The sequence below is a fragment of the Meleagris gallopavo genome, chromosome 6 (genome assembly GCF_000146605.3).
Source record: "Meleagris gallopavo isolate NT-WF06-2002-E0010 breed Aviagen turkey brand Nicholas breeding stock chromosome 6, Turkey_5.1, whole genome shotgun sequence".
Lineage (NCBI taxonomy): Eukaryota > Metazoa > Chordata > Aves > Galliformes > Phasianidae > Meleagris > Meleagris gallopavo.
This window is the reverse complement of record NC_015016.2, coordinates 6,939,366-6,952,716: the sequence shown is the minus strand read 5'-3', so window position 1 is coordinate 6,952,716 and position 13,351 is coordinate 6,939,366. Positions and strand designations below refer to the sequence as shown.

The 13,351-nt window shown below is 39.8% G+C and overlaps 1 long non-coding RNA gene across 1 annotated transcript in view; it reads right to left on the bottom strand.

The window, feature by feature from the left end:
- Positions 1-260: 260 nt before the first annotated feature.
- Positions 261-13,351, bottom strand: part of LOC109368093 — a 14,151-nt gene continuing 1,060 nt past the window's right edge. Inside the window, exons 2-4 of the long non-coding RNA XR_002115774.1 lie at positions 8,916-9,025; positions 6,098-6,242; positions 261-3,155 (exon numbers count right to left, since the gene is read on the bottom strand). This is a non-coding gene — a long non-coding RNA (uncharacterized LOC109368093). The remainder of the gene's footprint in view (positions 3,156-6,097; positions 6,243-8,915; positions 9,026-13,351) is intronic.

Genomic DNA, 13,351 nt, shown 5'->3' with positions numbered 1-13,351 from the left:
AATTTGTATTTAGCTTTGTCTGCTCCAGAGGATGGGTGCTTACTACTAAACTTCATACATCACAGCCTTTTGGAGATAAACACTGAATAACTCTGTGGAAACTGCAGCTCACTGCCTCCCTCTTTTGTAGCAGAATCAAAGAAGTACCTGACCTGAGTAGGTGTTAAGTCTCTCACTGTAGGTGTCCCTTTCAATGGGAATTTCCTGGGATCTACTGTGAAACTGAGCTTTGTGCTGTGAACTGGAAGACAGCAGAAACGTTTGACAGTGATCCAGCAGTTTATATGGTGGAGAAAAAGTGCCATAGGCAGGAAACAGCACTACGTTTCCATCCTCATTTTCCTGATTGCTAAAATGTATGTCTCAACCACATAGCTAAAAATAAAATAAAATAAAATAAAAATAGACTAGCATATTATTCTCATAGAAACTAATTATTTAAGCACACTGGCTAGCTGGTGAGTAACAAGCATCTTCTGCGGAGATCACTATGACCTTCTACTCAGATTCTAGCAGTCAATTAGGTTGTTTTACAGATGCTCTAAGCTCAAAATATAAACAATACCTTATTGTCTTTTCTTTGTTTTCAGTGCCCTGAAGGTGGGCCAAGGAGGGAGAGCTCTGGGGAACAAACCTTTGCCTTAGTGCGGCTAACAGGGCATCAGTGATGACACTGGCAGGGCAAGGGAGAGCAAATCCTGTTTCTGAGGCCTCAGACAGGTGTAGCAGTTCTTTGCAGCACATTGCAGAAGGGATGGTCCTATTCCACATGAAAATAATCCTAACTGCAAAAATTGTGAGGTACTTCTTTAAATGTGCTATCAGGCCCTGAAAACAACTACTGTAAATCAAAATCATGAGCTTGGTTTTGAATGTCTTTAGTAGCTGCCTGTGGAACGAAGAACCAAAATGGGAGGTTTGGGAGGATTTCAATAGTAGCTCACTGATCTGAGCTCACAAAAGAAGTCTCAATGTCTATTCCTTTAAGTGATATTTATAGGCTTACTAAAGGCTGAACTAATTCAGTTGTTGCTTGCTTATAAATATCCTAGTACTATGTGGGGAGTTGATAAATTAGATTTTGAATTTATTTTTTTTTACTAAGATGGATGCATTTAGGAGAGCCCTGTTATTAAATGGAGGAAGAAAGTAACCTTTAATTTGCAGGTATCTGTCAAGAGGCTATTTGGAATACTAAATTATCTCTGTTGATCTCTAAATGAAATTGCATTTCCTTTTCATATTACATTATTCAGATAACTGATAATTTTACTGTCAAACTGCATAGATAAATGCTGTATCCAAATTAACACAAGCTATGGCAAAGGCCATCAGGATGACCAGACCTAATCTTGATGTAAGGAGGTGGAGATCTATTGAATTCTAATAACCAGGGCTGTGTTTCTGACCTATGGAGTCATGAAGATTTAGTGAGTTATGGTAACAAAGTGCTTGTAAGCCTCAGTTATTGGATTAAAGACCAGAGGTCTTCTTAGAATTGATGGAATGTGAAGTCTCTTAGTAACTGTAGAATTCATGCTTCACCCACGGTTTATATTCCGTACTTTGTATGCTACTCCTTCCCCACAACAGATATGCAAAACAGAGAATCTCTTTCAACTGCTTATCTACCTTCCTGCAACTGATGCATTGCCTTCTCCCAGGTCTTTTAGAACATCCTCAGAGGGCAGCATCCTCCAGGACATATTCTGTTGGGTGACAAATCTGAGGTGAAAGGATTGTCTAGTACTTCCAAAGCTATCAGATCCAAGAATCAGTCAGATTCTGCTCAAACACTACTGACGTAAATAGATATATATATATATACCCACAGCAGAGGGCAGTGAAGAACAATTCATACCAAGATTATGTCCCCGCATCCACCTATGACACACTCCCATTCCTCCTTAACATAGGAGGGCTCCTAGATCATTGAGTTCAGCCCTTGAGATTGCAAGCAGCCCAAACTATGCGTCATCTCCAAAACAGTTTGTCCCTTGTACAATGACCTCTTCCAGAGCCTCACTTCTCTGATGGTTACAAATTTCTATCTCAAGCGTGTCCTTCACTAGTCTGTATTTGTCTGTTCTTTCTCCTGCATTATTAATGTTTCCTTCTTCAGTGCTGAGTGTGTTTTGTGTACTATCTCTGTCATGTATTTTGATGTCAGTTCTCATACTGACATCCTTCTTTTGGTAGACTATAAGAGTCATACTCTACTAGTTTCTTTTTGTAAATAGCCTCACTTGCTCCTGTCCACTGTACTTTCCTGCTCTTGTTGGCCTGAGATTCATCTCACTTGAATGTAGTTGACCAGAATATTACATTTACAGATACAATTTCTGATGCATGACCGGTGCCTTACTTATTGGCATCACTATTTGTTTACTTGGATGTGCTGCTCCCAGTACAGCCCGTTACAGTATCTGCCTTTACATAGCCATGCCACATCTGTTGCTCCTAGCCACCTGCTAAAGGAAGGTATTTCTTTATTATTTCCTTTTTTGTCTGTTGACCAATCCAAGAGTAATCCATAACCTCTCTGAGACTGACACAGCTCCTTTTGATGCAACTGCTAAAACCTCCTGATCAGTCACTTCCTTTTTTCACCTTACAACTCTTGCACTGCTCCCCATATTTGCTGATTTTACTGGTAGTTTCCCACAAGGCTCTGCCTCAAACTTTTGATTTTCTAAACAAGGAAAATCCCAGGGATACAATTTCATATCAAAGGAAGATATCAGGCAGCATGAAGCCCTGCCTTCATTAAATCTGTTTTGCTGTCTTTCTATTTTCTGCTCACCTCCCTGTCTTCAATTTTTTCCTGCCTTACCACGGATTCTAAAACACTTGCAGCAATTAGTCAGATTATAGGCATTTTGTTGTGTTTGCCACTTCTTCTGCTTCATTTAAATGCCAATAGTGTATTCTCCAACAGTTGTAGCTTACATTTGTAAAATTGCAACTGTGAATTTAATTTCACTCTCTTGGCTTTAGGTATTGCAGGACAATCATTCTCCAGCCTCCCCGAACAAAGCACATCAATTACTTTGTGATCATTATTGCTTTACATCTAGCAATGTCTTTTTGTTCACACAGACATCCTCACTGACCAGTAGACCTTCGTTTCCAGTTTCAGCCTCAACTTCAATTTTCTAAAAAAAAGGATAAGTGAACAATTAGCTTATGACTTATATTTGGTTTATCCTTAAAGACTATAAAAGCTGCCTTCTTCCCTTGGTCACACACCAAGCTTGAGATTAAAGGGAAAGTTTTGTAGGAAAAGCGTGGTCATCAGAGTACAGGCAAGAGAGAAAGGAAGATGGCCAAAAAAATGTTAGTAAGGCTGAGCTGCATTTATATGCAGTCCTCCCTTGCTGTGAACTGTCCTGTTTTATGGATGAAGGATGTACTGGCAATGTAGGATTTCATTACCTTTTCTTTGATATATCAGCACATTCAATGTTACAACCCTCCCACCTGTCTTCTTTAGTTTATTGTCTACCCTTACTTCTCAGTAGTGCTAAGCACAATCTAAACTGAGCTCCTAACAGCAGATACCTGCCATTTCAGAGGTCCACAAAGTGCTGCACCTGTAAGGCTGTCTGAGTAAGCTATAAAGAAGCAATAAACATGACTGGAGTGCAACTATATTTGCTAACCTGGCTTTGAAACTGGCATCTTAAGTCAGAAAAGCCCAATGACTAGAAAAAGGGTAGGCTGCAACTAGGAAATCTTTTCTTTTCACACTGCCCTATGCCTGCAACTTTCTACTGATGCTTCACCTCTCCAAGCATGCTATTCTTCTCCTACCATTCGTTCACTTATCTGTTTAGACTGCTAGATCTCTGGGGTCAGAATATTTTTCTTTCACTTCTTTTTGGCATCTGATCCTACTCACAATATAAAAATAATACCAACTCCCTCAGGTTATGATTCTATTTTAATGCTCCACTCCCTCTTGGAAGCTAAACTCTTCTTTCTTGCAGTGGGTGTTTTCATGAGCAGATGAAATTCTAGGAAGTATGAGCCTTCTTCTCTGTGCACAAGGTGTGGGTGTGCTCAGGGAGCAGGGCTGCTAAGGAGCAAGGTGGTTGGCCTCTTCATGAGCTGAAGTAATTTGAAGTAAACCTCAGGAGAGCAAGGACATGTTTTTCGGTCTTTAAAGCGCTGTGCCACAAAGAACAACACTCATTTATTTCTGCATTGTGCCAGAGGTTTTGCAGTAGAACAGATTTTTCCTCATTCTTTTATGAGCAGGTACTCACGTCACTGTCCTATATTGCTTAAGTACTTTCTGCCTGCTACTAACTTTCCTTGGCTGTGGCTGCTCTCTCCCATAGTGTTTGAACACCACAACATGCTGCACACATCCCATGTGATGAGAAGGTGCATCTATGCTGCTGTTTCTTATTTCATTCTCCAGCAGCTTTGGGTGCCTGTAATTTGTTGGAAAGTTCTTCATAAAGTATTACTGCAAATAACGTTCAGTGAATCATAGAATCATTAAGGTTGGAAATGACCACTAAGATCATCTAGATGATCCACCCTCACCATACCCACTGACCATGTTTCTCAGTGCCACATCTCCATGGTTCTTGAACACCTCCAGGGATTGGTGACCTCACCACCTCCTTTGGGCAGACCGTGCTAATGCATCACCACTCCTTCTGAGAACAAATTCTTCTTAGTGTTCAACTTGATATGTTGGGTTTAATTTTAATGTGTCAAAAACTCAGTATGAGTAAATGGGAAAAGGAATAAACACACTGACCTTATTTTGTTACGTATATAAAGCATCACAACATCTGCTTAGAAAGCAATTCCCAAGAAAACATTTTTTCCCATAAGCTTTCACAGTTCCTTGGCTGAAAGGGGAGTCAAAATACATTAACTTGCATTGTACTGCCCATATCTGTGGTCTTAGCTTCTCAGCCACATCTTCATATCTGAGATATGTAGCAGCTTTCCTGCCTTCTCCTTGCAGAGCAATCCACCTCATAGCCATCTTTCCTTTCCCTGGCAGATAGTCACAGACAAGTGTGAAGAGACAAACAACCAAGGAAAATACAAGCAGTCCTCTGTTGAGTTGGTTGAAGTCTAGCTCAGCTTGAATCCTCAGATGCACTGAATGCTGAGAACCTCTCCCCATTGCTGTAGTCCTGCATAACCAACTATGAACACTTGAAGTGTCAAATGGTCCTATGGGCTCTAAACAGGTTTGTCCAATGCAGTGAGATCAGCCATAGCGATAACATGACATTTTCACCATTGCAAAAGCACATTTTCAGATACAGCAGGGTGTAGAGATTGTATTTTCAGAGGCAAAAAGTTTCCCTTCTTCCCATTACTTTTCAGTAGATCACGGAGAACTCACCAGAATTAAACTTCCAGGGCTGATTTCTGCCATAGATGTGTAAAATTCACTTCCTCAAAAGTCATTAGCAGGTTTAAAGCCCTGACCTACAGAGCTGAGCACAGATCTATATCTCTCAAACTCAAAGCTGAACTTCAGCAGCTGCATTAGACTCTTATCCTCACAGACAATAGGGATGCATGAAATATACTTTGAAGGCACCTGCAAGTTCTCCTGAAGCCAGCTATCTGGGGACAAAGATTTGGCCTCAGTATTTTGCGAATTTCCATGGTCAGACCAGTCAATTAGAACACTGACATTTGATACAATATTCCCTTTCCAGATGTCTTTTAGGGTTTTTCCAACAGGCTTTGGTGCCCAGCAGGAGCTATAACCAGACTAACTCTTTGACATTTTAAATTCAAGCAGCTGTGACACTTAGAGCAGCAACCCTTCTGAAGTCGATCAAGTAGTGCTCCCCTCATCCACTCATCTGAGCAGCATTGACAGAATAAGTTTGCTTTGGCAAATTTTTAATAATATTGATTGATGAAGGTTGAACTGAAGCTAAACTCAGCCTGTAATCCTTCATAGTCCCTCTCGCCCCTCCCCCCCCAAAAAAAAAGAGAAAAGAGAAAAGAAGGAAACAAGCCATGAGCTTCATGTCTCAGAACAATTCTGTATCACAGTGTATAACAGGGGTTTTACGCAGTTGAAATATTTCTTTACAAGATCACTGACCTTTTTCAGGCAGTAATTTCCTGCTTCAAAATAGAGAAACACATAGCCACTGCATGGCCAGGGATGCTGCTATAGGGAGCAGGTGTGTTGGTAAACTCTGCAGACACAAGGATACAGATGAACCTCATTTTTAGAGCCAGTACTCCTGGAAAAAAATACATATATATTAGATTTATGTGCAGGCTGTAGTCTAAAACATTCAGGTCTTTGTTATTGTATACAGAATACCTGCCAGCCTAATGCAAATGGCTTAGATCACCAAAGATCTCTTAGATAACACCCCTCAGGACCATAAATTAGAACAGCCTTACCAGTGTTCTTGGTTGTGTCATGTGGATCCACATGGCCACAGAAGGATTTGGACACCACCAATTACCCTCTGCTTCTGAGTCATCTTCTTAGCTACCACAGGGAAAGGGCTGCCAAAATGAGCCATGTTTTTCTGTAGAAGTTTCCCATCAATCAGGGAAGACTCTTCAGTGTTCTCAGAAAATGGCACACAAAGAAAAGAAAAAAAAAAATAATGGTCTTCCTTAGTGGAGGACCAGCTTGACCAGTGCAGAACATCTCACAGTACTGGATCCACTTTTGCTGACCAATATTAGTAATAACAATATATATTTTTAAAATATGATTTAAACATTTCTTTTAACAAAATACATTCCTACAGAGCAATTTGTGGGCATGAATGCCCACGCTTTGGGGAACATTTCTATTCATCTCACACCTCAATGCCCAGCTATGTTTCTATCAATCTGGCACAAGCTGGAGTGATGCAAGGTTTAGCCAGGGGAGCAATTCATTCCTGCTCCGTTCATTGCAGCCCAGAGACATTAAAGAATTCCAAGCTGGGATTCTCCTGTATCTCATGCTGTGATTTTCACCATACTGAGTATGCAGATGGCTGTAAACTGCAATTGTCAATCAAGGCACTGCTTTTTTCCTTTCAATCAGATGGTTCTGGTTCATTCAGATATCTTTAGCTTTGGAAAACTTTTCAACTGCGCCAAGCAAATAAAAACTGTAGATACTCCCAGTACTCATCTGCATGCTGCCTTCCCACTGCAGAGGCATTGAGGTCTGCACACGAAATGGGATATGAACTGGGCAGCATAGAACCACTGCACCAGTTTTAGTGAACACAGTAGTTGAAGTGAGAGGAAAACACTGTGCTTTGATCAGGCTCAGTGTGGAACAAACACAGTAAAGCCTCCAATGTGAAGATTTCAATAGGACTCAAGCCTTGGAAAAAAGCAGAATGAGAGCTGCTATTTAGAGCAACTGGTGGAAAGACCGTGTTCATTGGCAAGGATTAATCTCATGGCAATCAATGACTTCTAGCTCTTCATCTGTCCTTTCCCAGTATCTGATGAATTCTGGTTTTCTAATCTCACTATAAAATTACACAATTTAAACATCCACTTGAAGTAATTCTATTCTAGACAATTTCAGAGCACTAAATTCTGCTTGATTACTTTTTTCCTTATTACATCCATCATTATAGCTGTAGTGTGTTATTTGCTTTAGATGAAAGACAAAAAGAGGTATATAAATCTTTTAGTGATACCTTGTAACTAGCAACCTCTTTGTTTAGAAAGGCAGATTGGTACAGATGTATTTACCCCTCTCCAAACATGACTGAATAACACTGAAAATTAGATCTTAGCTGTTTCTGTTTGTTCCAAATATTTAATTAAGCTGCCAGACAAGTTTATTTTTAATGCTGGAAAATACTATCTCCACTTAATGGAATTAATGTAAATTAATGCATTTAAATTATCTGCAAACCTTTAATGGAGTTTGTAATATGTTTTTAGGTAGATACACAACTTTAATATCAACTAACTCCTGTTTGCTATTTTAATTTCACGGAGCACTAAGATAATCATCTCTGGCATAACATAAGAAATTAAGTCAGGATTTATTAAAAACCTCATTTAACATTAATAGACATACAGGGACCATTCACCTCTGGTCATTGTTGTACTCTTAAGGCAGAGCACAAAAATACACCTTAAAAATGCATTTTCCAGTACTCTAAGAGCAAAGAGAGAAGTGGGATTTCAGAATTATTGTTCAACCTAAACTGCAAAATGATTGAGTAAAAGAACTAAAACACATTGAGCAGTCTCAGGAAGTACAGTCCAGCCACCAATCTCAGGCCTTCCACCCAGGGAAATGTAAGTAAAATTCTGACATCCTTGCTCCTGGTGATCTCTAGACTGGCCTGGGCTCAGCTGGGAGTTCTGCACCCTCGTGTAACACCACATCTCATGCTAGAAGAAACTGCAGACAGCTGATTTCTGCACCAGCCCATCAAAAGTCTTCCCAGATGAAGACAGAAAGAAATAATAAAACCACTGAGTTCAGAAGAGCTTTTTATTTTTCGCAAATGAAAGGTATCATTTCAAAGCCTTCTGTTTCAACCCCATGTCTACCATCTTGCTGCCTCCCTCCATGTCCCTCTTAGAGGCTTGTTAGCCCAAACACTGAGCTTCAGACAGTAATTCCTTTGAAAAGACAAGTTGCCTTTTTAATGAATCCTTAACACTGGTAATTATTCTACTCACAACTAGATGACAAGCTATCGGGTCTAGAGCCAGTAACAATATGTCACCCCATTAAAAGCTCACTTAGATTTTTTTTGACTCCGCAGTAAAGAGAGAACCATCGTTTGTTTCTTCCACAATCTGTAACTTCTCCGCTATCACCAGGCTAAGCTACAAAACAAAATGTTACCCCAAGCATTCATTTGACAAATGCAAGCCCTCTGAGCTAGTAAATCCTTTCCAGTAAGAGTCACAGCACTCAGACCTACCTGATGCAAAGAATACGAAGGCAACTCTTATCTTCAAGAACATCACTGGAAGGTTGAAGTGTGGACTCATGAAATATACAGCTGGCCGTTATAACAGTAATTTGCACACCCTGCAAGCACATTCAGAATTAGATTAACTATTTGGAGCCAACAGTTTTTAACTTGTTTTTCTAAAGATATAGAGGTTTTGTGTATGTGAGTGAGAGAGGCTGTGACAGTATTTTAGTGGCCACAGTAGTGATAGGTTGATGGTTGGACTAGATGACTTCAGTGGTCTTTTCCCACCACGATGATTTTATAACTGTGTGATTGTCCAGCTGTGATGAAGCCACATTCAACTCAAGCAGAAGTCTCAGAGATGTTGCATGAAAATTGGCTAACAAGAAAAGCTTGCAAAGTAGTAAAAGATGCATCATGAACACACTTCATTAGACAGCAGACCGCCAAACAACAAATTACAACGTAGAAGAAAACAGTCTACATTAACTCCAGTGCACACAGAGCAATGCATCTTTAAAAAGGAGGCCCTAAGCACCCACCATTCCTGTTGCTTTTAGCATGAAGTACTTTGCTTTACAAAATCAGGAAAAAATTACTTTTAAAAAGTGTGGTAATGCACTGAAACAGGCTGCCCAGTGAAGTGGAGGAGTCACTGTCCTTGGAGGTGCTCCAGAACCGTGGAGATGTAGCACTGATGTGGTCAGTAGGCATAGAAGAGATGGTCAGACTAGACGATCTTAGAGTCTTTTCCAACTTTAATGATTCTATGTTGTAAATGATAACTTCACTTGGTAGTTTAACAGAACCTCTCAGAAACTGAAACCGTGTCATTCTTTCTTAAGACTTAATTTCTGAGAATAATAATTTTAAGTGAAGTGCATTTCCTGATGTCATCAGCAAAACAAAACAAAAAAACAAATCTCAACCTTTCAAGTCTAAGGATTATTCTTTCCAGAATTTTTATTTTTTTTTTAAATGAGAACCTCTCTCCTTCTGGCAGATGGTCTTGCTGTTTAGAACCATAGAACTGAGTTGGAAGGAACCCTTAAAGGCCACCTAATCCAACTCTCCTGGAGTGAGAAGAGACATCAGATCAGGTTGCTCAGAGCCTGGTTCATCTTGACCTTGAACATCTCCAGGGATGGAGTAAGGGCAAATACTTGACTGTACTGAACTAAGCACCCACAAGGTGCAGAAGGAACCCATCCAGTCAACACAACTCTAAATCAGCAGAAGAGCTGTATATGTCTATTTTGAATTCCACCGTGTCTGTCTACCCTGAGCATTCAGTATATCATTGTAGAAAACTCACTAGCTCTCAGCAGGTTTAAATGCCACCACAATTAAAGCAAAATAAGTTCTCAACTAAAACACATTCTCCAAGCTTTCTTTCACTTAGACAGCAATGACAAGACAAATTTTGGGGTAAAACATTACATGCTCCATATTTTATATGCTGGTTATTTAAGCACTCTTTCAACTCTGTTGGAGTCTATTTCCCAGTTCCACTACAAGAAGAGACTACATAAATATCATAAATTTAAACAATGCTGTCAAGTAACCATAGCTATTCTATTAAAAATATATACATCGTTCTCTCTAAACAAGAGCTCAAAAGATTAATCACCAGCCTAATTCCAAATACAAAATGATTTTGCCTCTTCTTGATGCAGAGAGTAAGCCAAATGCTCTGTGATACAGGGCAGCATCAGCTGGATATGTGCAGACAACACCACAATCAGTTTGGCAAAATACTAGCCTTGACAGTAGAGCATGTCTTATGCACGCTAGGCGTGATTTTTTTCACCTCACAGAGTGTTAGACCAGAAAATCTTGACATGCCTGAGCCTGCTAGAGATTGTGCAGTGTTTTTAGAAATCATTATGTTTGTTAGAGAACATCAGCAGGAGGATGATGTTGGTAATTATTTAAGCAGGTGATTATGCAAAATATTATTACCAAACAATTTGTATCACTTCAGAGAAACCTGAAACTCATTTTCCATTAGTGAGAATCTGATTCTGCTACTATCCTTGGGATTAAGCAATACTAGAGCTAAGATAAATGCTTGAGTCACTGTATAAAATCAATTTCGCATCAATAAATTTTGTATTTACATTCCTACATAACATCAAGCACCACCTGCAAGAGTGCTCTTGATTTTAAGGGATAATCAGAGAGCAGTTTAGTGACATCACATCCATTTATCCTACATAGTCATTCCAAAGGAGGTCAATTATGAATCTTGTAGTTTTATAATTGCTAATTGATATCACTTAATTATGTCTTGAGATATACTGAGGGAAACATGCAAAGCACTGTCTACAGAGCTGCTCTGGATTGCAACCAAAGAGCGAAGGCTAAATAAAAAAAATGTATTTTGTGTAAATACAACAAATGTTTGTAACAGACAGGATAATGAATCTGCACAATTTAGCAAATCGAATTCTTTATACTGATTTCTGAGCTGGACAGTGACACCTCACCCATAGTTGTTTATGTGAGCAGCTTTATTTGGCATTTTAAATGGTCAAACTCAGGCAGTTGACCTGCTCTATACCAAACACCCTGAGTAGTTGAGCTGAGCTGCTTCCCTGCACTGCGGATAGCAGCTGACCAGATCTCAAGACAAACCTTTGGTTCATAAGTTACTAGAACTATGCTTTGTTTTCTTCCTAACAGAATCTGTTGTATTTGAGGAGCTTCATCAATGTTCACGCATAACCAGTACAATAAGAGATGAATCAATCTCATTTCACATCTGAAAAATATGGAGAATCACAGCAGAGCATCTCACATTGGGCTCCCATTATAGTCACTGGAGAGAAATAGACATTTCTGGGTTGGCAGCCAAGCAACCTTTTGAGATGTATGCTTCAGGAAGAGGTGAACTGTGCCATCGATCTCAGTGATCCTGACTAAAACACTATTGATTTAGTCATGCTGTGTTCAGTGGGCTTATTGACTAGCTCATACAAATGTCTGCATTGTAGATGTCTAGATTTACTCTGTAGGAATAAAATTAGTTTCCTAAACATAGTTCCATGCAAAGTAACCATGGGTATCTGGGAAATCCAGGTGTGTTTTTCAGGCAAGATGCAAGATCTACGGGGGTCTTGTCTCCAGCTCTGCCACTGAGTTGAGGACCATTGGACATCTCAGGTGGTCCCAGGTCTGTGTACAACTGAACTGACCCACACTACATGCAGGAGGAAAAAAAAAAATAGGTGACCTCAACAGCTGAGCAGATATGTCCACATCATCTTTAGTGGTGGCAGCAGTAAGATAATGACACTGAACATGTGCCCAGGAAAAGGAGTTCTCCTCCCTCACCAAGATTCTCAGACCTCCATGCTCACTTGGTCCCACACTCTGCTATTGCAGTTATCACATCACATAATTTGTCACGTAAACTTTCTGAGTTCCACTTTGAAATTTGGCAGTTTTCTTTATTGGAGTTATCCATTCTAGATTCATTAATGTAAAACTTCCAGTGATTTTCAGTTCTTCCACCCCTAATCTGTGGCCAAAACTGTTCGTCCCATTTGTCTACCTGTTCTACTCAAAAGCAACAACTTCCACAGTATTTCTGGAAACCCACAACAGGAAAGTCTGACTTTTTTTCCAGAAGAGAAAAAGAGGAGAAAACATTTATTTTTTCAGCCTGAAGACCCAAACACTTTCCTCATTTTTATTTAAAAAGACTACTTGCTAAGCTTATACTTCTCTGTTCAGTACACAGATAAAAAGCAACTATTTTAAAAAGTGTAAAATATTTTTCTTCTCTAATGCTTGTTAGAGGCTATTAAGACTCATCCTTCTCTTATTTAGTTCAGTGTTACATATGCATCCAGTGTCATAGAATGGCCTGGGTTGAAAAGGACCACGATGCTCATCTATTATGTGCAGGGTCACCAACCAGCAGATCAGGCTGCCCAAAGCCACATCCAGCCTGGCCTTGAATGCCTCCAGGGATGGGGCATCCACAACCTCCTTGGACAACCTGTTCCAGTGCCTCACCACCCTCTGAGTGAAAAACTTCCTCCTGATATCTAACCTAAACCTCCCCGTCTCAGTTTAAAAACATTCCCCCTTGTCCTATCACTGTATACCCTTGTAAACAGCTCTTGGTTAGTGGCTCCATTGTCCCACAATCCCAAAGGAGGCAGTTTCAAAAAAAAATCAGCCAAAACTTTCTCAGATTTTTAATAAAGTCTCCTGAAGTGAGTCAGGCACTTTTGTCTTTTTCTCTCTATGCTTTTCTTTATCTTTCCCAACAGTTTCAAACATTAGGACACCAGTCTTGCTGCAAGGCATGCATATGAAGTCACTACAGATAAGGAAGCACATAAACTTGAACATGATAACCTGTGAGCGGTGATGCTTGGAGTGTTACAACCTTTATACTACTTACCCTGCTTGAAAGTATAGATTTA